The sequence below is a fragment of the Pristiophorus japonicus genome, chromosome 4, assembly GCF_044704955.1.
Source record: "Pristiophorus japonicus isolate sPriJap1 chromosome 4, sPriJap1.hap1, whole genome shotgun sequence".
In the NCBI taxonomy this organism is placed as follows: domain Eukaryota; kingdom Metazoa; phylum Chordata; class Chondrichthyes; family Pristiophoridae; genus Pristiophorus; species Pristiophorus japonicus.
In genome coordinates, this window is record NC_091980.1 from 9170999 (window position 1) to 9198218 (window position 27220).

A 27220-nucleotide genomic window follows, 5' to 3' on the forward strand; every position below is an offset into this window, starting at 1 on the left:
GCGGTCGGGATCTATAGGTCAGTAGGAGACGCGATAGGCGGCATTGTAGAGAGGGTCCTTGAATCATAAGAACATAAGAACATAAGAATTAGGAACAGGAGTAGGCCATCTAGCCCCTCGAGCCTGCTCCGCCATTCAATAAGATCATGGCTGATCTGGCCGTGGACTCAGCTCCACTTACCCGCCCGCTCCCCGTAACCCTTAATTCCATTATTGGTTAAAAATCCATCTATCTGTGACTTGAATACATTCAATGAGCTAGCCTCAACTGCTTCCTTGGGCAGAGAATTCCACAGATTCACAACCCTCTGGGAGAAGAAATTCCTTCTCAACTCAGTTTTAAATTGACTCCGCCGTATTTTGAGGCTGTGCCCCCTAGTTCTAGTCTCCCCGACCAGTGGAAACAACCTCTCTGCCTCTATCTTGTCTATCCCTTTCATGATTTTAAATGTTTCTATAAGATCACCCCTCATCCTTCTGAACTCCAACGAGTAAAGACCCAGTCTACTCAATCTATCATCATAAGGTAACCCCCTCATCTCAGGAATCAGCCTAGTGAATCGTCTCTGTACCCCCTCCAAAGCCAGTATATCCTTCCTTAAGTAAGGTAAATCCTGAGCATACCTTGCTTAATGATTTGGACCGCATGTTCTGCCTGGCCATTGGAGGCCGGCTTGAACGGCGCAGTCCTGACGTGGTTGATGCCATTGCCCGACATAAACTCTCGGAATTCGTAGCTTGTGAAACATAGGCCATTATCACTAACCAGAATGTCCGGCAAGCCATGGGTTGCAAAGATCGTACGTATGTTTTCCACGGTGGTGGATGACGTGCATGAATTCAGAATGATGCACTCGATCCATTTCGAGTACGCATCTACCACAATAAGGAACATCTTTTCCATGAACTGGCCAATGTAGTCAACATGAATGCGTGACCATGGCCTGGTGGGCCAGGGCCACGGGCTGAGCGGGGCCTACCTGGGGGCATTACCCAGCTGGGCACACGTCGTGCACCTGCGAACACAGTGTTCCAGATCTGAATCAATTCCAGGCCACCAAACGTGTAACTGGGCAATGGCCTTCATCAGCACAATGCCTGGGTGCTCGCTGTGGAGTTCCCTGATGAATGCCTCCCTGCCCTTCTGGGGCATAACTACCCGGCTGCCCCATAGTAGGCAGTCAGCTTGGATGGAGAGCTCATCCATCCGTCTGTGGAACGGTCTGACCTCCTCAGGGCATGCTCCGCGTGCGGGCGCCCAATCCCCAGTCAGGACACATTTCTTAATCAGGGATAGGAGGGGATCTCTGTTTGTCCAGATTTTGATCTGGTGGGCTGTGATGGGGGAGCCTGCGCTGTCAAAGGCATCGACAGCCATGACCATCTCAGCGCTTTGCTCCGCTGCCCCCTCAGTGGTGGCCAGTGGAAGCCTGCTGAGCGCGTTAGCGCAATTTTCAGTGCCGGGCCGGTGCCGGATGGAGTAGTCATAAGCAGCCAGCGTGAGAGCCCATCGCTGTATGCGAGCAGATGAGTTGGCATTGATAGCCTTGCTGTCTGACAACAGGGATGTTAATGGCTTGTGGTCCATCTCTAATTCAAACTTCCTAGCAAAGAGGTACTGATGCATTTTTTTTACACCATAGTCACATGCAGGCACTTCCTTCTCGACCATCCCATATCCCCGTTCCGCTTGAGAGAGTGACCTGGAGGCATAAGCCACAGGTTGTAGTTGACCCTCAGCATTGCCCTGCTGCAACATGCACCCAACCCCATAGGACGATGCATCACATGTCAGAACTAAACGTTTACAGGGGTCGTACAGGGTCAACAACTTGTTTGAACAAAGTAGGTTTCGCGCCCGATCAAAAGCCCGTTCCTGACAGTCCCCCCAAAACCAATCGCAACCCTTACGCAGGAGCACGTGTAGCGGCTCCAACAACGTGCTCAAGTTCGGCAGAAAGTTCCCGAAATAGTTCAACAGTCCCAGGAATGATCACAACTCCGATGTGTTGCAGGGTCTGGGTGATCGTTGAATCGCCTCTGTTTTGGATTCGGTGGGCCAAATCCCATCTGCAGCCACCCTCCTGCCCAGAAACTCAACCTCAGGAGCTAAGAACACACATTTAGACTTCTTGAGTCTCAGGCCTACCTGGTCCAGTCGGCGTAGCACCTCCTCCAGGTTGTGGAGGTGTTCCTCGGTGTCTCGACCCATGATGAGGATGTCGTCCTGGAATACGATCGTTCCAGGAATGGATTTAAGCAGGCCTTCCATGTTTCGTTGAAAAATCGCGGCTGCTGATCGAATGCCAAATGAGCACCTGTTATAAACGAACAGTCCCTGGTGCGTGGTGATGGTGGTCAGTTGTTTAGATTTGTCGGCCAGTTCCTGGGTCATATAGGCTGAAGTAATGTCCAACTTGGTGAACAGCTTGCTGGCTGCCAGCGTGGCGAAGAGGTCCTCCGCTCTCGGGAGCGGGTATTGATCTTGTAGGGACACCCGATTGATGGTGGCCTTGAAGTCGCCACAGATCCTGACAGAGCCATCCGCTTTTAGGACGGGAATGATGGGGCTCGCCCAGTCACTGAATTCAACAGGCGAGATGATGCCCTCTCTCAACAGCCGGTCCAATTCACTCTCGATCTTTTCCCGCATCACATACGGCACATCTCTGGCTTTGTGGTGCACTGGCCTGGTGCACTGGCCTGGCGTCCGGGGTGATGTGTATCACTACTTTAGTGCCTTTGAAAGTCCCGACACCAGGTTGGAATAGTGAATCGAATTGTTGTTGGACTTGTGAGCACGAACTTCGCTCCACAGATGACATTGCGTGAACATTCCCCCCCATTTCCAGTTCATCTCGGCTAACCAGCTCCTCCCCAACAGTGCGGGACCATTGCCCGGGACAATCCAGAGCGGCAGCCGATTCACTAACCCATTGTGTGTGACAGCCAACATTGCAATGCCTAGCACCGGAATGATTTCTTTAGTGTAAATCTGTAATTGTGTCTCAATACGTGTTAATTTGGGTCTACTGGCTTTAAGTGGCCATAGCTTCTCAAATTGCTGAATGCCCATGAGTGACTGGCTGGCCCCAGTGTCCAGCTCCATGCATACAGGGATACCCTTATGAGCTGTGAATATTCACCACATGGACCCGCTGAACCTCGGCATCCATCGATTTGCCCCAAAAGTCATCCTGCCTCAAAGAACCCTCTTCCGGTCCATCCACCTCATAAATTAGTCTGGTTGCAGACTTCCTGCACATTTGAGCTAAGTGGCCACTGAGATTGCAGTTCCTGTAGATAAACTGTTGAAATCTGCAAGATCTAGCTGAGTGTTTTCCCCCACACCTCCAGCATGAGTTAAAGTTTCCATTGTTGGGAACAAAGGGACTATGGCCAGGCATTCCACGCTGACTGTCCCTTTGACTGCTCTTAAGTACCCTATTAGTGGGTGTCAATGGCCCCATCCCGGGCCGCATTGTCCACTGTGATGGCATGAATGTCCGTTCAGCCTGCCATTGTCTCTGTTGAAGTCCTACTCTGGGGTCTATTGCTGCCTGGGGAGTGTCGGACTGCCCCTGCCTGCCTGCAGGGCTCTAAGTCGCATCGATGATGTTGACTCCCTGATCCATCCCCGCTTTAGAGGCAGAATTGCGCGCGTATATTATTTTCGTCTCTTCCTCCCCCGTCATGAAAGTTTGAGCTATCAACGTCGCCACTTCCAAGGTCAAATCCTTGGTCTCAATTAACTTGCGGAAAATTCCCGCATGACCGATGCCCTCGATAAAGAAGTCCCTTAGCATTCCACCCCTGCAGGCATCTGTGAACTTACAGAGGCCGGCCAAACGGCAGAGGTCCGCTACGAAGTCCGGTATGCTCTGTCCTTCACGACGTCAGTGGGTATAGGATCTGTGTCAGGCCATATGTATGCTAGTCGCCGGTTTGAGATGCTCCCCAATCAATTTGCTAAGTTCTTCAAAGGTTTTGTCCGCCGGCTTTTCGGGTGCTAGTAAGTCCTTCATGAGCGCGTAAGTCTTTGGTCCTCAGCTGGTTAAAAGATGAGCCCTTCGCTTGTCGGCCGCTGCATCCCCCAGTCATTCTTTCGTAACGAAGCTTTGCTGAAGCCTCTCGACAAAATCATCCCAGTCTTCCCCAACACAGTACCGTTCATCTGTGCTACCGGTGGCCATTCTCGTGGGTCGTGAATTCCCGTTTCTCGTCGCCAATGTAAAGTCCTTAGTCTGCAGTATGGAACCACATGAGGCACATTCTAGGGACCAGGTCACTACCTTAACTCTTTATTCACAGGACTCCAAAGACAATGACCCTGCGTGGGACCTCCCTTTTTATACCTGTGTGATCAGGTAAGGAGTGTCTCCCACAAGTTCACCCTTTGTGGTCAAGGTGTGCATCTAGGTTGAGTGTATACAGTAATACAGTGGTGTTACATTGTGGTTACATACATGACAAGAATCTTATATGTTTCAATGAGATCACCTCTCATTCTTCTAAACTCTAGAGAGTATCGGCCCATTCTACACAATCTCTCCTCATAAGACAGCCCTCTCATCCCAGGAATCAGTCTGGTGAACCTTTGTTGCACCACCTCCAAGGCTAGTATATCCTTCCTTAGATACAGAGACCAAAACTGTACACAGTACTCCAGGTGTTGGCTCACCAAGGCCCTGTACAATTGAAACAAGATTTCCTTATCCTTATACTCCAACCCCCTTGCAATAAAGGCCAACATACCCTTTGCCTTCCTTATTTCTTGCTGTACCTGCATGCTCGCTTTCTGTGTTTCTTGCACAAGGACACCCAAATCTCGGTCTCCTCTTCTTTAGTTTGGTGTCCATTTATGCCGGATTACACCTCGGTGAAGCTTTCTATATTAGAGGCACTATTGTCAAAGCAGGTTGCTGTTGTTGGTGTAGCAATTGTTTAAACAAAGATTTCTAGAACAAAAAGGGATATGGGGAGAAAGCAGGAATATGGTGTTGAAATAGAGTTCAGCCATGAACAGGGGCAGGGAGGTGTTGCTACAGTTGTACAGGGCCTTGGTGAGGCCACACCTGGAGTATTGTGTACAGTTTTGGTCTCCTAACTTGAGGAAGGACATTCTTGCTATTGAGGGAGTGCAGCGAAGATTCACCAGACTGATTCCCGGGATGGCGGGACTGACCTATCAAGAAAGACTGGATCAACTGGGCTTGTATTCACTGGAGTTCAGAAGAATGAGAGGGGACCTCATGGAAACGTTTAAAATTCTGACGGGTTTAGACAGGTTAGATGCAGGAAGAATGTTCCCAATGTTGGGGAAGTCCAGAACCAGGGGTCACAGTCTGAGGATAAGGGGTGAGCCATTTAGGACCGAGATGAGGAGAAACTTCTTCACCCAGAGAGTGGTGAACCTGTGGAATTCTCTACCACAGAAAGTAGTTGAGGCCAATTCACTAAATATATTCAAAAGGGAGTTAGATGAAGTCCTTACTACTCGGGGGATCAAGGGTTATGGCGAGAAAGCAGGAAGGGGGTACTGAAGTTTCATGTTCAGCCATGAACTCATTGAATGGCGGTGCAGGCTAGAAGGGCTGAATGGCCTGCTCCTGCACCTATTTTTTCCATTGAATGGCGGTGCAGATTCGAAGGGCCGAATGGCCTACTACTGCTCCTATTTTCTATGTTTCTATGTATGTTTCTATGTTTGTCTCATTCTCAACGAGGATCACTTCTGTCTGGCCTAGGATTCTGGCCAGAAGGTTACGCTCGGATTCACCTCTCTATTTATATACAGACCAGCCATGGTCTAATTCAATGGCTGATTGGCCTCTTCCTGTTCCTATTTCTGCTCAAGTCAACAGTGCAGGAAAACAGTGCTGCCCTTTGCCCTAGTTTTGTTTTAATTTATTTGTTCACGGAATGTGGGTGTCGCTGGCAAGGCCGGCATTTATTGACCATCCCTAATTGCCCTAGAGAAGGTGGTGGTGAGCCGCCTTCTTGAACCGCTGCAGTCCGTGTGGTGAAGGTGCTCCCACAGTGCTGTTAGGGAGGGAGTTCCAGGATTATGACCCAGTGACGATGAAGGAACGGCCGATATATTTCCAAGTCAGGATGGTGTGTGACTTGGAGGGGAACTTGGAGGTGATGGTGTTCCCATGCGCCTGCTGCCCTTGTCCTTCTAGTAGAGGCCGTGGTTTGGGAGGTGCCTTGGTGAGTTGCTGCAGTGCATCTTGTAGATGGTACACACTGCAGCCACGGTGCGCCGGTGGTGGAGGGAGTGAGTGTTGAAGGTGGTGGGTGGGGTGCCGATCAAGCGGGCTGCTTTGTCCTGGATGGTGTCGAGCTTCTTGAGTGTTGTTGGAGCTGCACTCATCCAGGCAAGTGGAGAGTATTTCATCGTACTCCTGACTTGTGCCTTGTAGATGGTGAAAGGTGAAAGCGATGCACAGCTGACAGTATAGCTGGGCGCTGCTGGCTCATAAGGCTCTGATGCAGGTAGATAGGGCAAGGCGGAAAATTACCAGGCATAAAATTGGATTCATCCCGTCCTCAAGGCAAGGTAGATAATGACTAAATACGTTCATAACCCATAATTATGTTGTCGCTTAGCTTGATGAGGCTGTCAAGAAAAGCTGTTTGTGAAGTAATCTGCATATTTCTTATCGATGATATAAAACTTGGTGACATTTGGTGACAAGCTGTAGTTCCTGAAGGGGTGTGGTGTGGCCAAGGTCGATGTGAAAGAATTCTCCTACATTATTAAGGGAAGTGGAGCTGAGTCCATGATCGGAGCAGCCATGATCTTATTGAATGATGGAGCAGGCTCAAGGGGCCAAATGGCCTTCCCCTGCTCCTATTTCTTATGTTCTTATTAAGGAGAATGATGAATGAGGAATAGAGACAGTTTCATTATCTCTTCGAATCATTATCTCTGACTTCCTGCTGAGATGTTGGACGGGATTTTAGGTTTTCGGTTTTCGGGGCTGAAATGGAGGCAGGGCGGGAAAGTTACCGGCCGGGAATAGTTTGCGCGGTGGTGAGGAAGTTTGGGCATCTGGGCCCTAGGTCAGGGGTCGCAGCGCGAGGGGAGGCATTGTACACCTCTCGTGGCGCGAGGAGGGAAACTCCCGAGCTAAAGTGCCGGGGCGTGTGCGCTCCGAGAGGCCAGGGGAGGGGCCTGCCCATTCCCAAAACATTGCCCACGCCACCACAACACAAATCGCTAAAGAGATTAAAAGAACAAACACGCGCGCTGACCTTCGGAGTACTTTACCTACCTCTCCGCCGCCGGCTATGCCGGACCGCTCCGATTTCCCGGGCGGTCACTGCGGGGCATACTTCCGGGCGGACAGGTCGGGGGAATGTCCAAACTCCTGCCGGTGTTGCAACCAGAGGCGTTGCACGCCTGGCGCAGTTCTTCCCGGCGATGCTGCTCACCGCCGGCGCAAAACCCGACCGGAGGATCGCAGCGGGACCTTAGAAGCGTCAAAGCCCCCCATCCACCACCTTCAACACTCACTCCCTCCACCACCGGCGCCCCCTGGCTGCAGTGTGCACCATCTACAAGATGCACTGCAGCAACTCGCCAAGGCTTCTTCGGCAGCACCTCCCAAACCCACGACCTCTACCACCTAGAAGGACAAGGGCAGCAGGCGCATGGGAACACCACCACCTCCACGTTCCCCTCCAAGTCACACACCATCCCGACTTGGAAATATATCGGCCGTTCCTTCACCGTCGCTGGGTCACAATCCTGGAACTCCCTCCCTAACAGCACTGTGGGAGCACCTTCACCACACGGACTGCAGCGGTTCAAGAAGGCGGCTCACCACCACCTTCTCAAGGGGTCAATTAGAGACGGGCAATGATAGGCTAAACCCCCGAGTGCAAAGGACCGGAAAATCCAGGCCAATATTATCTTTCGATGATTGTTCTGGCCCTGCCTCAACCTTTAAACCTAATACCAAGGATTATTTTGGTTTGTATTGCCCTGATGAGGATTGCTGTACCGGAGAAGTCAACCTACTTGTTAGAAAACTGCAAGGGGGATTGTCAATTCACCAGACAGTCGGGCACAGTCATACAGCGGCTAGGCTTCAAATCCCACCATGGTAACACACTCGAATATCCCCACACTCTCCTGGCCAGCCTCTCATCTTTCACCCTCTAAAAACTCAAGCTCATCCAATCTGTCGCTGGCCCTGTCCTAATCAGGTTCACCCGACTGAATCCTGGGGATGGGGCGATTGACCTCTGAGTAGTCTCGGCCAATATTCCCCAGAGTTTAGAAGAATGAGAGGCGATCTCATTGAAACATACAAAATTCTTACAGGGATTGACAGGGTAGATGCAGGGAGGCTGTTTCCCCCGGGCTGGGGAGTCTAGAACCAGGGGTCACACAGTCTCAGGATAAGGGGTCGGCCATTTAGGACTGAGATGGGGAGAAATATCTTCACTCAAAGGGTGGTGAATATTTGGAATTCTCTGCCCCAGAGGGCTGTGGAGGCTCAGTCATTGAGTGTATTCAAGACAAAGATCGACAGGTTTTTGGAGATTAAGGGAATCAAGGGATATCGGGATAGTGCAGGAAAATGGAGTTAGAAGAAACATAGAAATTTACAGCACAGAAGGAGGCCATTTTGGCCCATCGTGTCCACGCCGGCCGACAAAGAGCCGCACGGCCCTCGGTCAGCAGCCCTGAAGGTTACATGTAAACCTGTGAACAATGAACAATAGCGAAAAGGTAAAGAGCACCCAGTCCAACCAGTCCGCCCCACACAACTGCGACACTCCTTATACTGAAACATTCCACACTCCACCCTACCCAGAGCCAGGTGATCTCCTGGGAGAGGCAAAAACCAGATACTAGTTGAGGTCGAAGATCAGCCATGATCTTACTGAATGGCGGAGCAGGCTCGAGGGACCGAATGGCCGACTCCTGCTCCTGTATCTTATGTTCTTCACTGGCATCAAGTCTTATTCACCCATCACCTCCTGTGCTCCCAGTCCGGCAGTGCCTCTGTTTTGAAGTCCTCATCCTTGTTTTCAAATCGCTCCATGTCCTCGCCCCTCCCTCTCTCTTTATCCTCCGCCAGTTTGACAACCAATGTTCCCGTTAAGCTGTGCGGCCGTGCAGCGCTCTCAGGTTCCCGGGCAACCAGTGACCTGTTTTTTTCATTGAAAAGAATCCGCTGGTGTGGAACTTTGAATGGGCCACGGGGAACAGTACCTACAATGTCCCCCCCCGAGATCCCTACTCCTCCAATTCTGGCCCCTGGAGCATCCCCGATTATAATCGCTCCACCATTGGTGGCCGTGCCTTCTGTTGCCTGGGCCCCAAGCTCTGGAACTCCCTGCCTAAACCTCTCCGTCTCCCTACCTCTCTCTCCTCCTTTAAGATGCTCCTTAAAATCTACCTCTTTGATCCAGCTTTTGGTCACCTGTCCTGATTTCTCCTGATATGGCTCGGTATTAAATTATGTTTGACAATCGCTCCCGTGAAGCACCTTGGGAGAGTGGCCATCAAAACAGGAAAGGCGTTGGGAAACACATCTTCACACAAAGGATGGTAGGAATGTGGAACTCTCTCCCACAAAAAGCAGCCGATGCCAGCTCGATTAATCATCTTAATTCGGAGATTGATAGAATTTTGCTAGGCAGGCATATTAAAGGATATGGAGCTAAAGCGGATGGGTGGAGTTAGGTCGCAGATCAGCCATGGTCTGAATGGAGGAGCGGGCTCGAGGGGCTGAATGGCCTCCTCCTGTTCCGATGTTCCTATGAGGCCATTTGGCCCATCGTGCCTGTACCAGCTCTTTCTGAAAGGGCTGTCCAATTAGACCCAGTCCTCGTGCTCTTTTCCCATAACCCTGCAAATCTTTCCTTTCCAAGTATTTGATCCAATTCCCTTTTCAAAGTTACTGGTCCCACCGCCCTTTCAGGCAGCGCGTTCCAGATCACAACAACTCGCTACGCAAGGAGAAGGTGGATATTGAAGGCATATCTTGATCTCTGTAACTGGGCAATTAGGGATGGACAGTAAATGCTGGCCTTGTCAGCAATGCCCACATTTCATCAACGAATAATTTTTAAAAAACTGATACCGGGTGCCAAACACTGCAGAACACGATATAAAACACTGGTTAGGCCACAGCTGGAGTACTGCATGCAGTTCTGGTCACCACATTACAGGAAAGATGTGATTGCATTCGAGAGGGTACAGAGGGGATTTATGAGGATGTTGCCTGGACTGGAGAATTTTGCTGTGAGGAAAGATTGAAGGTGCTGTGTTTGTTTTCTTTGGAACAGAGGAGGCTGAGGGGAGACCTTATTGAGGTGCATAAAATTATGAGGGGCTTGGATAGAGTGGATAGGAAGGACCTGTTTCCCTTATCAATAACCAGGGGACATAGTATTAAAGTATTTAGTAGAAGGATTAGAGGGGAGTTGCTGAGAACATTTTTCACCCAGAGGGTGGTGGGGGTCTGGAACTCACTGCCTGAAAGTATGGTAGAGGCAGAAACCCTCACCACATTTAAAAGATACTTGTATTATGCACTTGGAATGCCGTAACTGTCATGTATTGCTGCTTGGGGTCACTAGACACCAGGGGGCGCCACTGTCGGAGATCATCGGGCTGTACGCACGTGTGCGCGGGCCCTGGTATATAAGTGCTGGTACCATGTCTTATAGTCACTTTGGGCATGAATAAAGTGGACCAGGTTGACACCTGAGTGAGTTTACAGTAACAAGTCTTTTGAGTCACTAGAGACATAACAATTGGCGACGAGGTAACTTAAGAACCTTGCATGCACAATGGGCACTATTGCAATTCTGGAGAGATTCATGGATGGCAAGGATTGGGTGGATTTTATCGACTGCCTGGATCAGTATTTTGTGGCCAACAATATGGCGGGAGACGATGACGCAGTTAGGCGCCGGGCGGTTTTCCTCACTGTTTGTGGTTCAAGAATATATGGCCTCATGAAGAATCTGCTCTCACCTGCACGCCCAACGGACAAAGAATACAAGGATTTGTGTGCGTTGGTACGCAACCATGTCAAGCCAAACAAGAGGATCATCATATCACGCTATCGCTTCTACACACATGTTCGTGCTGAGGGCCAGGATGTGTCGGGGTTCGATGCCTGCTGAGCCGTGTAACTTCGGGACGTGTTGGAAGACATGCTGCGAGATTTCTTCGTGCTAGGCATCAACCATGATGTGATTCTCCGGACGGTATTGGCTGCAGAGACGCTGGATTTGAGCAAGGCCATTGCGACTGACAAGGCATGCATGACGACTGATGATAATTTGAGGCAGATATCATCGAAAAGTCGGAGCTCCACGGCAAGTACTGTAAACAAGATTGTGTCGTCGTCTGGCAGAGCTGCTTATGGCAGGGCCTACTCGACCGTTTACGTGAAACCTGTAGCTGCTCAAAGTCCGCCAACTGGTACGAATCCTATTTCACCCTGTTGGCGTTGTGGGGGCCAATCATCGGCCTCATCAGTGTCGGTTTGGGCAGTACATCTGTAACGGCTGTTCCAAAGTGGGATATCTTCAGAGAATATGCCCACAATGAGCAAGCGTGCTGTCGCTCATTACATTGGTGATGATGACCAGTCTAGTGCTGGCCCAGATGCACAACCCGAGGAGGAAGTGTATGGTCTGTATTCATTCTTGGGAAAGAGCCAGCCGATAATGGTTAACGTGAAGCTGAATGGCCTACAGGGCTACGGACCGAGAGCTGGAAAGTGGGATTAGGCTGGATAGCTCTTGGTCGGCCGGCGCGGACACAATGGGCCGAAATGGCCTCCTTCCATGCTGTAAATTTCTATCACTACCAGTCAGGAGCCTGCAATCCAGCAACCTTACCCGGCCCATTAATATAGAATGGCCTATTGTACCTGGAGTCCTGACAGGACAATGCAGGAGAGTGTCGACAAAACTCCAGGTATCAGCAGCGAGCCTCGCTGTCAATTATGTCAGAAGCGCGCACTTCAGATGCGACAAGAGTCAGGAGATTAAGAACAAAATAATAACTAACTCGATGATGCCGAGGATGAACTTTGGAACTAGCAGTGTGCGTCTTTTATAGCTGCTTCGGGCTTCGGCAGAGCAACAGGTTTAATTTGCGTTGGTCGGGGAGCAATTATTAAACAGAGCCGCTATTGTTATGAGTGGAAACTGAAAGGACAGATTTGCATTTCTATCGGGGCCTTTCATGGCCTCAAAGTGCTTGACAGCCAATGAAGTACATTTTTGAAGTGTAGCCGCTGTTGCATTCTAGGAACCGCGGCAGCCAATGTGTGCACAGCAAGCTCCCACAAACAACAATGTGATCGAAAAAATGCAACATCCCCGCTGACAGCTGGGAATCCCTGGTCCAAGATCGCACAAAGGGGAGGAGGAACATCCGAGAAGCCGCCGAACACCTTGAGTCTCGTCGCCGGGAGCACGCGGAAGCCAAGTATAAACAGCGGAAGGAGCACACGACAACCCAAGCCCCCCCCCACCCACCCGTCCCTCCAACCACCCTCTGCCCCTCCTGTGACACAGACTATACGTCCCACATTGGTCTCATCAGTCACCTGAGAACTCGTGTTAGTGTGGAAGCAAGTCTTCCTCGGCTCCGGGGCCTGCCTAAGAGGAAGAAGATAATGACCACATAATCTGTTTTAGTGATGTTGCCTGAGGGAATTTTGTGTTCAGTGTTGGTCTCCTAATCTGAGGAAGGACATTCTTGCTATTGAGGGAGTGCAGCAAAGGCTCACCAGACTGATTCCTGGGATGGCAGGACTGACATATGAGGAGAGACTGGATCGATTGGGCCTGTATTCACTGGAGTTTAGAAGGATGAGAGGGGACCTCATAGAAACATATAAAATTCTGACGGGACTGGACAGGTTAGATGCAGGAAGAATGTTCCCGATGTTGGGTAAGTCCAGAACCAGGGGACACAGTCTAAGGATAAGGGGTAAGCCATTTAGGACGGAGATGAGGAGAAACTTCTTCACTCAGAGAGTTGTTAACCTGTGGAATTCCTTACCACAGAGAGTCGTTGAGGCCAGTTCATTGGATATATTCAAGAGAGAGTTAGATGTGGCCCTTACAGCTAAAGGGATCAAGGGGTATGGAGAGAAAGCAGGAAAGGGGTACTGTGAATGATCAGCCATGATCTTATTAAATGGTGGTACAGGCTCGAAGGGCCGATTGGCCTACTCCTGCACCTATTTTCTATGTTTCTATAAATATTGGCCCCAGGACACCGGGAAGAACTCCCCCTGCTCTTCGAAATAGTGCCATGGGATCTATTACGTCCACTTGAGAGAGCAGACGGGGCCTCAGTTTAATGTCTCATCCGAAAGGTGGCATCTCCAACAGTGCAGCGCTCCCTCAGTACTGCCCCTCCGACAGTGCGGCGCTCCCTCAGTACTGCCCCTCCGACAGCGCAGCACTCCCTCAGTGCTGACTCTCCAACAGTGCGGCGCTCCCTCAGTACTGCCCCTCCGACAGTGCAGCACTCCCTCAGTACTTCCCCTCCGACAGTGCGGCACTCCCTCAGTACTGCCCCTCAGACAGTGCAGCGCTCCCTCAGTACTGCCCCTCCGACAGTGCAGCGCTCCCTCAGTACTGCCCCTCAGACAGTGCAGCGCTCCCTCAGTACTGCCCCTCCGACAGTGCAGCACTCACTCAGTACTGCCCCTCCGACAGTGCAGCACTCCCTCAGTACTGCCCCTCAGACAGTGCAGCAGCTCCCTCAGTACTGCCCCTCCGACAGTGCAGCACTCCCTCAGTACTGCCCCTCCGACAGTGCGGCGCTCCCTCAGTACTGCCCCTCAGACAGTGCAGCGCTCCCTCAGTACTGCCCCTCAGACAGTGCAGCGCTCCCTCAGTACTGGCGCTGGGGAGTGTCAGCGTGGATTATGGGCTCGAGTGTCCGGAGTAAGGACTTGAGCCCATGAGCTATCTGAGTCAGGGGCGTTAGAGTGCTGCCCATGAGCCACCTTGATGAGGGACAGTGGGGAGTGCGGGTCACTGGGCCGGGACAAGGGGAGGGAGGGGGTTAGCTTTCTGGCAGTGTGTCCCGCCCTTCTATTTGGAGGAGCTGGCCCGTTTTCAGCCCATGGATTTACGCACAGGGCCATTTGGCTGCACTTCAGTCCCACACTCCTGATCTTTGGGCACCCTGTGTGGAGGGGAGCGGGTAGGTCGGAAGGCCTCCTTGAAGGACTGCTCCTGGGTACGGCCAAGGGGGCCGTCAGGCAGCGGGCGGTCGAGGGGGTCGTTCAGCTCGACTGCCTGCCTGTCTTCCGCGGTTACATCCGAGCCAGGGTGTCCCTGGAGATGGAGCACGCGGTGTCCACCGGTACGCTCGCGGCCTTCCACGAGAGGTGGGCACCGGAGGGACTGGAGTGCACCATCACCCCCGGCAACCACATTTTAATTTGATTGGTTTCAAAGTTTAATTTGTTAATTGGTCAGTTCTAGTATAAGGGGGCACTTGATTAAATGTTTTACAAAAATTGTACTCCACAAATCAGTGACACCTCTGCTTTTATGTTTAACATCGCTGAACTCTCTGAACCGCCCCAGATTTGTGTTGTGCAAAGTTACAGGAAACTCAGGGTGTCTGAATACCTAGAAGATAAAGAAAGTTGGGGGTTTCCAAACCGGTTCTTTGACTCTCTATGCGTGAAACTCAGTCGCCCTGGAGAGTAGTTGAATCAGTTCCACTCTCGACTTGAAAGAGCAGGCAGCTGACATAATATTATTTTCCCCCTTCCGACAGTCCTCGCTGGGTTTCCATAGAAACCGATTGATGCAAAACCTGAACAGGTCAACCTTTAAATGTCATAAGGACGACAAGAATTTACCCTGTGGTGATGCTATTCTTGGTTATCACTGAGGCATGCGAACTCATACAAAGTTTTCTTCAATTGAGAAAACTGGGTGAAAAGGTGGGCCCCATAGTGATTACCACCAACCAGGCCCCATAGTGATTACCACCAACCAGGCCCCATAGTGATTACCACCAAGCAGGCCCCATAGTGATTACCACCAACCAGGCCCCATAGTGATTATCACCAAGCAGGCCCCATAGTGATTACCACCAACCAGGCCCCATAGTGATTATCACCAAGCAGGCCCCATAGTGATTATCACCAAGCAGGCCCCATAGTGATTACCACCAACTAGGCCCCATAGTGATTACCACCAACCAGACCCCATAGTGATTATCACCAAGCAGGCCCCATAGTGATTACCACCAACTAGGCCCCATAGTGATTACCACCAACCAGACCCCATAGTGATTATCACCAAGCAGGCCCCATAGTGATTACCACCAACTAGGTCCCATAGTGATTACCACCAACTAGGCCCCAAAATTATTACCGCCAACCAGGCCCCAGTGATTACCAGAAACCAGGCACCATAGCGATTACCACCAACCAGGCCTCATAGTGATTAACACCAACCAGGCCCCATAGTGATTAACACCAACCAGGCCCCATAGTGATTAACACCAATCAGGTTCCATAGTGATTAATACCAACCAGGCCCCACAGTGATTAACACCAACCAGGCCCCATAGTGATTAACACTTACCAGGTTCCATAGTGATTAACACCAACCAGGCCCCATAGTGATTAACACCAACCAGGCCTCATAGTGATTACCACCAACCAGGCCTCATAGTGATTACCACCAACCAGGCCCCATAGTGATTAACACCAACCAGGCCTCATAGTGATTACCATCAACCAGGCCTCATAGTGATTACCACCAACTACGCCCCATAGTGATTAACACCAACCAGGCCCCATAGTGATTACCACCAACCAGGCCCCATAGTGATTACCACCAACCAGGCCTCATAGTGATTACCACCAACTATGCTCCATAGTGATTACCACCAACCAGGCCTCATAGCGATTAACACCAACCAGGCCTCATAGTGATTACCACCAACCAGGCCTCATAGTGATTACCACCAACTATGCCCCATAGTGATTAACACCAACCAGGCCTCATAGTGATTACCACCAACCAGGCCCCATAGTGATTAACACCAACCAGGCCTCATAGTGATTACCACCAACCAGGCCTCATAGTGATTACCACCAACTATGCCCCATAGTGATTAACACCAACCAGGCCTCATAGTGATTACCACCAACCAGGCCCCATAGTGATTAACACCAACCAGGCCCCATAGTGATTACCACCAACCAGGCCTCATAGTGATTACCACCAACCAGGCCCCATAGTGATTAGCACCAACCAGGCCTCATAGTGATTACCACCAACCAGGCCCCATAGTGATTAACACCAACCAGGCCTCATAGTGATTACCACCAACCAGGCCTCATAGTGATTACCACCAACTATGCCCCATAGTGATTAACACCAACCAGGCCTCATAGTGATTACCACCAACCAGGCCCCATAGTGATTAACACCAACCAGGCCCCATAGTGATTACCACCAACCAGGCCTCATAGTGATTACCACCAACCAGGCCCCATAGTGATTAACACCAACTAGACCACATAGTGATTAACACCAACCAGGCCCCATAGTGATCAACACCAACTAGGCTTCATAGTGATTAACACCAACCAGGCCCCATAGTGATTAATACCAACTAGGCCCAATAGTGATGAACACCAACTAGGCCCCATAGTGATTACCACCAGCTAGGCTTCATAGTGATTAACACCAATCAGGCCCCATAGTGATTAACACCAACTAGGCCCCATAGTGATTAACACCAACCAGGCCTCATAGTGATTACCACCAACTAGGCCCCATAGTGATTACCACCAACTAGGCTTCATAGTGATTAACACCAATCAGGCCCCATAGTGATTAACACCAACTAGGCCCCATAGTGATTACCACCAACTAGGCTTCATAGTGATTAACACCAACCAGGCCTCATAGTGATTACCACCAACTATGCCCCATAGTGATTAACACCAACCAGGCCCCATAGTGATTACCACCAACCAGGCCTCATAGTGATTATCACCAACCAGAACCAATAGTGATTACCACCAACTAGACCTCATAGTGATTAACACCAACCAGGCCCAATAGTGATCAACACCAACTAGGCCTCATAGTGATTTCACCAACCAGGCCCCATAGCGATTAATATCAATCAGGCTTCATAGTGATTAACACCAACCAGGCCTCATAGTGATTACCACCAGCCAGGCCCCATAGTGATTACCACCAACCTGGTCCCATAGTGATTACCACCAACCAGGCCCCATAGTGATTACCACCAACCAGGCCCCATAGTGATTACCACCAACCAGGCCCCATAGTGATTACCACCAACTAGGCTTCATAGTGATTAACACCAACCAGGCCCAATAGTGATCAACACCAACTAGGTTTCATAGTGATTAACACTAACCAGGCCCCATAGTGATTAACACCAACCAGGCCCAATAGTGATCAACACCAACTAGGCCTCATAGTAATTAACACCAACCAGGCCCGATAGTGATCAACAGCAACTGGGCTTCATAGTGATTAACACCAACCAGGCCCCATAGTGATTAACACCAACTAGGCCCCAAAGTAATTAACACCAACCAGGCCCCATAGTAATTAATATCAATCAGGCTTCATAGTGATTACCACCAACTAGGCCTCATAGTGATTACCACCAACCAGGCCTCATAGTGATTACCACCAACCAGGCCCCATAGTGATTACCACCAACTAGGCCTTATAGTGATTAACACCAACCAGGCCCAATAGTGATCAACACCAACTAGGCCTCATAGTGATTACCACCAACCAGGCCTCATAGTGATTAACACCAACCAGGCCCCATAGTGATTACCACCAACCAGGCCCCATAGTGATTAATATCAATCAGGCTTCATAGTGATTAACACCAACCAGGCCCAATAGTGATCAACACCAACTAGGCCTCATAGTGATTACCACCAACCAGGCCTCATAGTGATTAACACCAACCAGGCCCCATAGTGATTACCACCAACCAGGCCCCATAGTGATTAATATCAATCAGGCTTCATAGTGATTAACACCAACCAGGCTTCATAGTGATTACCACCAACCAGGCCCCATAGTGATTACAACCAACTAGGCCCCATAGTGATTACCACCAACCAGGCCCCATAGTGATTACCACCAACTAGGCCTCATAGTGATTAACACCAACCAGGCCCAATAGTGATCAACACCAACTAGGCCTCATAGTGATTACCACCAACCAGGCCTCATAGTGATTACCACCAACTAGGCCCCATAGTGATTAACACCAACCAGGCCTCATAGTGATTACCACCAACCAGGCCCCATAGTGATTACCACCAACTAGGCCTTATAGTGATTAACACCAACCAGGCCCAATAGTGATCAACACCAACTAGACCTCATAGTGATTACCACCAACCAGGCCTCATAGTGATTAACACCAACCAGGCCCCATAGTGATTACCACCAACCAGGCCCCATAGTGATTAATATCAATCAGGCTTCATAGTGATTAACACCAACCAGGCCCAATAGTGATCAACACCAACTAGGCCTCATAGTGATTACCACCAACCAGGCCTCATAGTGATTAACACCAACCAGGCCCCATAGTGATTACCACCAACCAGGCCCCATAGTGATTAATATCAATCAGGCTTCATAGTGATTAATATCAATCAGGCTTCATAGTGATTAACACCAACCAGGCCCAATAGTGATCAACACCAACTAGGCCTCATAGTGATTACCACCAACCAGGCCTCATAGTGATTAACACCAACCAGGCCCCATAGTGATTACCACCAACCAGGCCCCATAGTGATTAATATCAATCAGGCTTCATAGTGATTAACACCAACCAGGCTTCATAGTGATTACCACCAACCAGGCCCCATAGTGATTACAACCAACCAGGCCCAATAGTGATCAACACCAACTAGGCCTCATAGTGATTACCACCAACCAGGCCTCATAGTGATTAACACCAACCAGGCCCCATAGTGATTACCACCAACCAGGCCTCATAGTGATTAACACCAACCAGGCCAAATAGTGATCAACACCAACTAGGCCTCATAGTGATTACCACCAACTAGGCCCCATAGTGATTACCACCAACTAGGCCCCATAGTGATTACCACCAACTAGGCCCCATAGTGATTAACATCAACCAGGCTCCATAGTAATTAACACCAACTGGGCCTCATAGTGATTACCACCAACTAGGCCCCATAGTGACTAACACCAACTAGGCGCCATAGTGATTACCACCAACTAGGCCCCATAGTGACTAACACCAACCAGGCCCCATAGTGATTAACTTCAACCAGGCTCCATAGTGATTACCACCAGCCAGGCTCCATAGTGATTACCACCAACCAGGCCCCAGTGATTACCACCAACCAGGCCCTATCATGATAGACACCGGGGAGTTAGAATTGTTGTGCTCACCGATATTAAGAAAGAGAAAGAAAGGACTTGCATTCACGTAGAATCTTTCACAATCTCACAACATCGTTGTTGTTGTTCGAATAGAGGCCGTGGGATCCTTTATCTCCACCTGGGAGGATAGACGTGGCATTAGTTTAACTTCCCACCTCGAAGCCGGCACCTCTGACAGTGCAGCACTCCCTCAATACCACACTGAAGTATCCCCCTGGATTATGTGCTGAGATCTCTGGGGGGGGGGGGGACTTGAACCATTGGACATGCAACGTCTAGTTTCAAGAGGCAGAGAGAGTGCTACCCACTGAGCCACAGCAGACACCTCTATTTTGTTGATTAATGTGCTCGGTTTTCTTGCTGAATGCCTCTTCCATCACAAACACCCGGGCTGAATTTTCCGAACCTTTGGGCTGCGGGTTTGCCCCGGAGCAGCGAGAAAGGCCAGCGTTCGGGTCTCCTGCGCCCCGTCGCGATCCTCCAGTCCGGTTTTGCCGGCGCTGGGCATGCATCGCCTCTCGTTGCCGGCACCGGCAGGAGTTTGGCCTTTTGCCCTGACCCGTCCGCCCGGAAGCGCGCTTGCAATGACCGCCTGGGGAATCCGAGCGGTCCGCGAGGCATAGCCGGCGGCGGGGAAGGATGTAAAGCACTCCCAAGGTCAGCGCGAGTCTTTGTCCTTCGAATGTTTTTAGCGATTTGTGTTGTGGTAGTGTGGGCAATGTTTTGGGAATGTTTTTGTGGGGGTTTTTTTTTTAGGGTTTTTCTCCCCCCCCCACCCCCAACACCCCTCCCTCCCCCACTGCCACAGGCCTCTCTGGGTACGCTCCCGGCCAAGCACTTTTGTTCACGATTTTCCCATCCCTGTGCCACGAGAGGTGTACAACGCCTCCCTTAGCGTTCCCCCCCTTGATTCAGGACCCAGATGCCCAAACTTCCTTACCACAACGTAAACTATTCCCGGGCACTAACTTTCCCGACCCGCCGCTGCTTTCGCCCCAAAATCAGAAAATCCTAAAACCCAGGCCAGGGAGTATACCAGAGCACGTTACATGCATCACCTCTCTTTGAGTTTAGGGGGATATCCCTCTATGTCTCTTTTAACTCCACTATGTCTCGGCCACCAATACAAGATAGTCACTAACAAATGAAACAAGAAATGAATGGAAAACGTCTTTACCCAGAGAGCAGTGAGCGTGTGGGACTCGAGGTTATAACTATCGCAAAAGGCTGAACAGATGGAGGCTTGTTTCTCTCGACACAGGAAGGCTGAGGGACAACCTGATACAGGTCTATAAAATTATGAAGGGGTTCGATAGGGAGAGAAGATGTTTCCACTTGTGAGGGAGACCAGAACTAGGGGCCATAAATACAAGACAGTCACTAATAAATCCAATGGGGAATTCAGGAGAAACTTCTTTACCCAGAGAGTGGTGAGAATATACATAAGAATTAGTAGCGGGAGTAGATTATACGACCCCTCGAGCCTGCTCCGCCATTCAATAAGATCACGGCTGATCTTCGACTTCAATCCCACTTTCCCGCGTTAGTCCCGTGTCCGTTGATCCCGCAAGAGTCCAAAAGTCGATCGATCTCAGCTTTGAATATACTCAACGACTGAGCCTCCACAGCTCTCTGGGGCAGAGAATTCCAAATGTGGAACAGGGCGTTGAGAGGAGGCTGGATAAACACATGAGGGAGAAAGGAATAGAGGGATATGTTGATGGGGTGAGATGGAGAGGAATGGGAGGGGGTTGGTGTGGAGCATAAACACCGGCACGGACCCATGGGGCCGAATGGCCTGTTTCTGTGCCGTACACTCGATGTAATTCCATGTAAAACCCTCTCTCGGTTCCACCCTTTATGAATGAACTTCAATCTTTTGTTCCCTGTGGTTACTATGTGGTTTTGTCTGCCTCAACAAATGGCTTAATGTCGCCTGTCTGTCACAGTATTCCCCTCAACCTTGTAATCTCTCTGGTGAAATTCCTTTAACTTTGCTGCAATATATCGTCTGCACCAAGACAGAGAAACCCACTCTAATTCCTCCTCTCCTCTTTAAAGGTATCTGGCTCAATTGTCAATTAATGCTGAATTAGGGACAGCTTTGCAGTGATTGGTATGAACCTGCTCCAAACTGGGTACAACTCTTTTTGGTTGTAATCAAATAAGACAAGTGCCCCCCCCCCCTGATTAAAGGGGGAGGGAATGTTACTGGAATGGGACTTGAACCTGCAACCTACTGACTCAAAGGTTAGAGTGCTATCCACTGAGCTAAGCCCAGCCAACAGCTCCACAACTCTTTTGGAGTAACCAAAATTAAACATTAGATCAAGTGCCCCTCCCCGCTCTGGGGGACAAACCAGACACTTTCCAACTGCCCTTTTTTTTTGTTTTTTGTGGGGGGGGGTTTTTTTATTTTTTTTGGGGGGGGGGCTTTAAAATCATAAATTTTACAAGTGTCCCCTATAAAAGGGGAGGGGGACACTAAAGCCCGGCAATTAAAACAAACTAAACTTTAAAATATATAAAATCAAATTAAAATTCGGTTGCCGGGGCCAGACTGGGTACAACCAGTTTAGGGAGGAGACTAACATGGATTTAGAATTAGTCCCCAGAGATTAAAATTCTGTGTGTAAGTCACAGTATCACCCAGTTCCCCCTCAGTAGCATATCATCATCATCATCATCATCATAGGCGGTCCCTCGAAGCGAGGATGACTTGTTTCCACACCAAAAAGGGATGAGCTCACCGGTGTTTCAATGAAGGAGCTAATATTCCGGATCCCGAACCACATGTTGAAGGGTGGAAGATGCCTGTGCGTGGATTTTTTTAACGTGGGGTGACCGTTGCACACCAGCCGCCACACGGGCTTGACAGAGCTCGGTCTTGGTCCAGTGGCAAGGGTTAACCAGGACGACTGGAGACCTGCTCTGCTGCACGGACCTCGTGCGTGCACATATCGCAGTGTGGGCTGGGCCCGTGCTGCCCCCTGGGCCCTCGCCTCTTCTGGGCCCCTAACTCACGCCTCTCCTGGGCCCCGATCACGTCACTCTGCAGTCTCTCGCCGCTCCTGCGCCCCGACCTCCCCGCTCCTGCTGTACCTGCCCACGCTCCAATCAGCGACCTGGATTTGGGTGACGTCCAATCCCTCTCCCCCTCTCTACCCCTCTTCACAGCCGTCGCCCTCCTGCACGAGCTCGCGCTGCTTCCTGGAGTGGCATGCCAGCGGCCCGTTCCTGGCCACCACCAATACCTCCGTAGTAAGTGCAGCATCCCTTGCTTTCCTTGATGCATATCCCCTTGATAGATTCCCAGTAGATTCTGCCTGACACACTCGGGGGCTACAACCAGTTCTATCCCTTCCAACGTCCACACTCCAGGTTGCATCTGCCCACCCTTCCATACCTCCCTCTCTTCCTCTGACGTATATGTGTGCAGCTGCGTCTTATTTACTCCCTCTGGTCCGATGGCACAAGCTGCCACCGAGGCCGGAGGAGGGGGCATACCTTCGGCAGCCTCTGTAGCCGCCATGCCAGCCCATTCGTTTCCTTTCTGTAGCCAATCGTCTCCCCTCTCATGCGCTTTTACCTTGACTACTGCCACCTCCAGTGGAAGCCCTGCGGCCTCTAACAGTGCCTTCGCTGATGCTTCATGTTTAATGTGGCCCGCTGAGGATGTTGCAAACACCCGGGGGGTCATGAGGCCATATGAGCTACGCCAAACGCATACCGCCTATCGGTGTGAATAGTCACTCGTTTCCCTTGGCAAGCCCGTAATGCTTCAATTAGGGCTACCAGTTCTGCTAGCTGGGCGGAATCCCCTCCTTCCAGTGCCCCTTGTTGGACCACCCAACCATCCTTCCTCACAACTGCCCACCCCGTGTACATGGCCTGGAACCATCGACAAATGTTACTTCCCCTTCAAGTGGACTCACCCATCACTCCCTGTGCTCGCTGACCTACACACTGGCTTCCGGTTAAGCAACGCCTCGATTTCAAAATTCCCATCCTTGTTTTCAAATCCCTCCATGGCCCTCGCCCCCTCCCTATCTCTGTAATCCCCTCCAGATCCACATGCCCCTCCCCACCCCGAGATGTCTGCGCTCCTCTAATTCTGCCCTCCTGAGCATCCCTGATTATAATCGCTCCACCATCGGTGGCCGTGCCTTCTGTTGCCTGGGCCCCGAGCTCCGGAATTCCCTCCCTAAACCTCTTCCCCCCCCACCTCTCTACCTCTCTCTCCTCCTTCGAGACGCTCCTTAAAGCCTACCTCTCTGACCTGCGCTAATTTCTACTTGTGCAGCTCGCTATCAAATTTCTACCGCATAATACGCCTGTGAAGCGCCTTGGGACTTTTCACTACGTTAAAGGCGCTGTATAAACACAAGTTGTTGTTGTTTTTGAAGGGATCTAGCAACCCACTCATTTGTATCAAATCAGCAATGGTTCAGGAAGAGGGCCATCGCTGACAAAGGCTGGTCATTTATTGCCCCTGGGGGCAACAAGGGTGATGGGCAATAAATGACCAGCCTTGTCAGCGACACCCACATCCTGCAAACGAATAAAAAACTAAATAAATTAGAATGAAAACCAAGACAAACACTCCAGGTGGAACAGCCATTAACTTGTACTTCTTGCAATTTAGTACACTGTATTGGCTGCTCACCATGTGGTCTCCTCTACATTGGGGAGACCGAGCGTAGATTGGGTGACCGCTTCGCGGAACACCTCCGTACAGTCCGTAAGCGTGACCCCGAGCTTCCGGTCGCCTGTCACTTTAATTCCCCCCTCCACTCCCACTCCGACCTCTCCGTCCCTGGTCTCCTACACTCGTTCCAACATAGCTCAACGCAAGCTCGAGGAACAGCACCTCATCTTTCGATTAGGCACTCGACAGCCTTCTGGGCTCAACGTCGAGTTCAACAATTTCAGACCATAATCTCTGCCCCTATTTTTTCAGTTGTTGATGATTCTGCCATTCCCATTTACACCCTCTCTAGACACATCTTTTGTTTCTTAACTTGTCCCATTGCCAACTCCTTTTGCTTAGCACCATCATCCCCTTTTGTCTCTCTAATCTCTCCTGCCTTCCACCCCATCACAGACCTTCTCTTTTGTTCTTGCCTCCCCTCCGCCCCCCTTTCCCTGCCCCTACACTCGCTTAAAAACCTGTTGCATCTCTAACTTCTTCCAGTTCTCTGTTTCGCTCCACAGATGCTGCCTGACCTGCTGAGTATTTCTAGCATAAGAACATAAGAACATAAGAATTAGGAACAGGAGTAGGCCATCTAGCCCCTCGAGCCTGCTCCGTCATTCAACAAGATCTGGCCGTGGACTCAGCTCCACTTACCCGCCCGCTCCCCGTAACCCTTAATTCCCTTATTGGTTAAAAATATATCTATCTGTGATTTGAATACATTCAATGAGCTAGCCTCAACTGCTTCCTTGGGCAGAGAATTCCACAGATTCACAATCCTCTGGGAGAAGAAATTCCTTCTCAACTCGGTTTTAAATTGACTCCCCCGTATTTTGAGGCTGTGCCCCCTAGTTCTAGTCTCCACGACCAGTGGAACCAACCTCTCTGCCTCCATCTTGTCTATCCCTTTCATTATTTTAAATGTTTCTATAAGATCCCCCCTCATCCTTCTGAACTCCAACGAGTAAAGACCCAGTCTATTCAATCTATCATCATAAGGTAGCCCCCTCATCTCCGGAATCAGCCTAGTGAATCGTCTCTGTACCCTCTCCAAAGCTAGTATATCCTTCCTTAAGTAAGGTGACCAAAACTGCACGCAGTACTCCAGGTGCGGCCTCACCAATACCCTGTACAGTTGCAGCAGGACCTCCCTGCTTTTGTACTCCATCCCTCTCACAATGAAGGCCAACATTCCAGTTGCCTTCCTGATTACCTGCTGCACCTGCAAACTAACTTTTTGGGATTCATGCACAAGGACCCCCAGGTCCCTCTGCACCGCTGCATGTTGTAATTTCTCCCCATTCAAATAATATTCCCTTTTACTGTTTTTTTTTCCAAGGTGGATGACCTCACATTTTCCAACATTGTATTCCATCTGCCAAACCTTAGCCCATTCGCTTAACCTATCTAAATCTCTTTGCAGCCTCTCTGTGTCCTCTACACAACCCGCTTTCCCACTAATCTTTGTGTCATCTGCAAATTTTGTTACACTACACTCTGTCCCCTCTTCCAGGTCACCTATGTATATTGTAAACAATTGTGGTCCCAGCACCGATCCCTGTGGCACACCACTACCCACCGATTTCCAACCCGAAAAGGACCCATTTATCCCGACTCTCTGCTTTCTGTGAGCCAGCCAATTCTCGATCCATGCTAATACATTTCCTCTGACTCCACGTACCTTTATCTTCTGTTTATGTTTCAGATTTCCAGCGTTCACAGTATTTTGCTTTTGTAAGATAAACAGGTAATTGTGCTTGGTGGGAACCCAGGTTGTTGAGTTCAGTCTCCATTTTGTTGCTATCTCATTTTTATATTTTTTTCTTGGTTCCATGGCACCTGCAGCAGATTAAAAAATGTAATTATTTCATTCACAAGATGTGGGCGTCGCTGGCAAGGCTGGCATTTATTGCCCATCCCTAATTGCCCCTTGAGAAGGCCTTTTGAACCGCTGCAGTCCGTGTGGTGAAGGTGCTCCCACAGTGCTGTTAGGGAGGGAGTTCCAGGATTGTGACCCAGCGGCAATGAAGGAACATGCGATATCTTCTTTTCTTCTTAGGCGGTCCCCCAGAGTCGAGAATGACTTGCTACCACACTAAGATGAGTTCTCAGGTGACTGATGAGACCAATGTGGGACCTACAGTCTCTGTCACAGGTGGGGCACATGGGGGTTGGAGGGACGGGTGGGTGGTGTTATATATGCGGACTTGTATTCACTCTGTACAGCCACCAGAGGGCTCATTCCCTGGAGTCCCAAGGGATCTCATAATCCCTTGGGAGCACAGGTATTTAAGGAGGCTTCACAGGTTGGAGAGGCACTCCAGAGACCTGCAATAAAAGACTAAGGTCACACTTTACTTTGAGCTCACAGTGTTCAGTCTGACTCTTTCTCCATACACAACAACTGGCGACGAGATACAGATAGCGAACCTAAAGATGCAGAGAACAGTGGGCACCCTGGAGAAATTTTCGGAGGAAGATGATTGGGAAACTTTTGTGGAGCGACTCGACCAATACTTCGTGGCCAACGAGCTAGATGGGGAAGAGAGCGCTGCCAAACATAGAGTGATCCTCCTCACTGTCTGTGGGGCACCAACGTATGACCTGATGAAGAATCTGCTCATTCCAACGAAACCCACGGAGAAATCGTACGACGATTTGTGCACACTGGTCCGAGAGCATTTGAACCCGAAGGAAAGCATTCTGATGGTGAGGTACCGGTTCTACGCCTACAAAAGGTCTGAAGGCCAGGAAGTGGCGAGTTATGTCGCCGAGCTAAGACACCTTGCAGGACATTGCAAATTTGAAGGACATTTGGAGCACATGCTCAGAGACTTTTTCGTACTTGGCATTGGCCACGAAACCATACTTCACAAGCTTTTGACTGCAGTGACCCCAACCTTGAGTAAGTCCATAGCGATAGCCCAGGCGTTCATTGCCACCAGTGACAATACTAAGCAAATCTCTCAGCACACAAGTACTGCTACAAGTACTGTGAACAAAGTGATGTTGTTTTCAAATCGTTATGTACAGGGCAGGTCACACATACCT